The sequence below is a fragment of the Balaenoptera acutorostrata genome (assembly GCF_949987535.1).
Source record: "Balaenoptera acutorostrata chromosome 6 unlocalized genomic scaffold, mBalAcu1.1 SUPER_6_unloc_1, whole genome shotgun sequence".
In the NCBI taxonomy this organism is placed as follows: Eukaryota; Metazoa; Chordata; class Mammalia; order Artiodactyla; family Balaenopteridae; genus Balaenoptera; species Balaenoptera acutorostrata.
In genome coordinates this window covers 321578-325382 of record NW_026645490.1, presented here as the reverse complement: position 1 = coordinate 325382, position 3805 = coordinate 321578, and the positions used below count along the sequence as shown (strand labels likewise).

Below are 3805 nucleotides of genomic sequence, written 5' to 3'. Positions count from 1 at the left end.
ACAGAAGGTCATGTATGGTATGATTCTATTTATATAAAGTGTCCTGAATAGGCAGATCCAGAGACAGAAAGTAGATTCATGGTTGTCAAGGTCTGAGGGGCCCTGAGTGGTGAGTGATTGCCTGATGGGTACAGGATCTATTTTTTGTTTTCCACTTTCCCAAACTTTATTAAAGAAAAGGCAATGATGGTAGCTCTCTAGAACATAGTCAAATTTCTGGGATTCTTCCATTGAAAATGTGATATTTGATTTCCAAATATATGCCAGAGAGTACTAGGTAAGGGGGAAGCTAAAATTCTAAAATGTTCATCTTCCAACTTTCTCCAGTCTGTGGTCTGTCTTTGGATCAGCAGTAATCACCTGAACAGCCACTCTGGCTGCGTGAATTTTTGTCTGCAGCTCTCTGAGCTCTTCTATATGCAGCAAGTGCAGAATTTGAGCAGCTTCATTAAGAACCACATCTCTTGTGTCAAAACCAAGAATATACTTGTCTAAACCAACAGGCAAGCCCTCTTCTGCTGGGTTTGTGCTAGCAACTGCATCCTGTGTCAGAGCTCCTGGACCAAAATGCTAATTGCCTGAAGTACTGCCAGGTAACCACCATGAGCTGACTCTGAAAGTTAGCCTGGACCATGACACCAGCCCTAAAATTAGGATTATTTACATCCAAATTGATCATGGGCTCTGCATTTTTAGTTGCATTGTCAGCATTTTTTGCATTATCGGGTACCAAATCCTTGTAGTTTTCAGCATTATCTCCATATTCAAGACTAACAGCTAAACCAAGAAGCCAGTCAATTGCTTCTTGTCCATCTTGAATCTTGAAAGAACAGTTGACATCTCTGAGATACTTTTCAAAGAACTTGGGCTGGTCACTGCTGTGGATGTTTCTTAGATTACCTCTGTCTTCAGTCTTGTAGTGTCTACTTTTCTGGTCTTCAATGCAAACATCGTTTCTAAATTTTGTTTCATCTCTTCAGTAGAAGAGGTAGGTGGTAGTAGTTGAAGGCCATCGTGCTCCCTGCTTCAGTCGGGAGGGCGGGGTATTCTTTGGGGGTGATGAGAACATTCTGGATTAGTGGTGATGGTTGCATAAGTCCGTGGATGTGCTAACAACCACTGAATTGTACACTTTAAAAGGGGAATTTTATGGTATGCAAGTGATGTCTCAATTAAAAAAAGACTTTCTTGCTCAGTGTGATATGTGGTGGCTGAGGGTTGGTCATGTCCTTGCAACTCTGGCCCCCCAACCCAGGGCATTCTTAAACATTTCTGCCCAGTTTCCACATATTTTCAGCTTTCTGTCAGATTCATGTCCTCATTCATTTCGCACTGTGATTCTTTCTCTGGGGCTAGGTGGGGGGATGTGATGGAAAACTGCAATGTGGCAGACAGGAGCACAGCCGGGGGCCCGGCTATGTAGGTGGGGTGGGGATATTCACTATTTCTGGGACCCTGCTTGGCTGTCCCAGGGCAGTTACAGCACAGGAACATCAGGTGTGCAGTAAGTCTGGGCATCTTGAAGGCCGTGTGCTCCCATCCTGGAGAGATGCCAGCAGGGCTGGCTGTCACCCCTCAGGTCCTGGGGAGGGGCTTCCTGTATCAGCTGGGGGCTGGACCAGATGATGTTGATTTTCTCTGTCATGCACAACATGCATGCATTCAAAAAATATCTCCAGAGGTACCCACAGTACCTCAGAGTAGATTAATTTATTCAACTAAATAACAAATAAACACTGTTTTATAATTGGCCCTGCGACTGAACTGCTGATCCGCAGTGAGGTTAGGGTGAAGTCAGATAGAGGCAGCACCTCCCCACCCTGAGGAGCCCAGCACAGCGGGGTGTATATCACGAGCTGACCATGACTGGGCACTGAGCACCACGGTGTGCTTCTTAAAGTGCACAGCCAAGAAAAGTGCCAGAACAGTGCCGGGTCTGGGAGCTCCAGGTGTTGGGAATCCAGGACAAGCTATCTTCCCCTCTATTATTATAGTTTCCATCCTGCAGGTCAACAAGGAGAGCTCAGAGAGAGGAGTAAGTTTGCGAGAGGTCAGTGAACCTGTCCAGGGTTTCACAGCTGACCATACGGGGGCAACTTCCTAGTTTAGCCTTAACAGATTGTGATCCTGTCTTTTTGCCTATTCATCTTTCCTCCCTTCCCTCCCTCCTTCCTTCCACCTTCTCCCTTCCCTCCTTCTGTGTGTCCCTCCCTCCCTCCCTCCTCCCCTTCTTTCCATCCTCTAATCCTTTGAGCAGAGACTACCACATTCATTCACTCATCTGCCTGTCCTCACCTTGCAAGCGGGGAAACCGAGGCTGGAGAGGGGTGCCACCACCCGCTCAAGACCACTGAGCCTCCTGGCTGCCTCCACCTGTGGCTGCAGGGACCCACCATCAGACACGCATTTCTAACATGCTGGGAGAAAACACACAAATAAACGCACATTCCCAAAGTCTTACACTACAAATACATAACCCAAACAACTTGACTACATCTGAATTACATCTCAGACCCTCTACATAAACTCAAATACATCCACTCTCACAACAACACACTCATGTCTTCCACTTAACCCCAAATATCCACACAGACATCACCAACCCACAAATACAAATACACTACTCAGATTCTCACCAACTCCATAAATACACAAATAAACCTCACGCCAGGAATTCATGGAAACACATTCCCAATAGACTCCCAAATAATGATATACATAAAACCACCCACTGCCCATGAGGTCCTACAATCCCTGGAAGATCTACAAATACGCATATACAACATGACACTTCCAGATACACATAAACACCCACAACTCCCCAATTGCCAAAAACAAGGATGTAACTTCTTAATATCCTTAAATACAGACACTGAACTCCAACAAGCCACAAACGCACATATATGTAATTCACACTACAAACACACCCACACAGTACTTTCACAACCCCAGAATACAAACATAAACTACCTTAAGCCCCATACGCACCTGCAGTGGTGTGTCATCAAGCAAAGCCTTAATAACCTGAATCAGCACTCCCTAAAGAAGTGTGGAGATATATACCATATAATTAATTTTAAAGATATAATGGATGTGTGCACATAATTTACAAATAACTGAAAATGTACACTATTCTTCACTGTAAATTCTATATACCGAATTGATTCTTACCTAATCCTTTCGTTGATTTTTGCTGAACTCTTGCATCACCAGCCAAACTATGCTTGCAATTCCGTCATGATTGGAGAGTATCAGACTACGAATAAATGTTTATTGTTAGATTCAGCAAACTTACTCCTCTCATTGACAAAAGAGTACCGTTTGAACATAAATGTTGTTTGATATTTTTATGTTAAAAAGTTACTAGTGAAGCTATGAGGATGTTCGCTAGATCTTCACTCATTTTCCAATCACCTGAGCTACACCTTTGGAACCAGATGAGGGTTTTCAACTAGCAAGAACGTCCCTCTAGCTTTTGTACTCTTCAGAACGCGCAGCCTAGAACGGCACCTGGGCACCTGTTTAATAGCTCACACACACTATTCCCCCCCCCACTGCAGGCCCCGCAATCACTGAACCCTTCATGCAGCCGGCTCCCCAGTGGTGCCAATAACCCTGGGGTAAACCCCTCACGGGACTCGAGCTCTATGGGGGCGTGAATCCACATTGTGGGGAGTCTCCTTACACGGACAAGGGCACAAACAACCCACAGGGTGAACAACAGCGCAGAGCGGTGACACCGGAAGGGTGAAAAGTCCCCGTACCCCTTACCTCAGGGTTCCTGGAATTGACTCTCGAGGCCGCC

The 3805-nt window shown here is 45.4% G+C and overlaps 1 pseudogene; it reads right to left on the bottom strand.

The window, feature by feature from the left end:
• Positions 1-306: 306 nt before the first annotated feature.
• Positions 307-1645, bottom strand: LOC130706591 (RNA transcription, translation and transport factor protein-like; annotated as a pseudogene).
• Positions 1646-3805: the final 2160 nt, after the last annotated feature.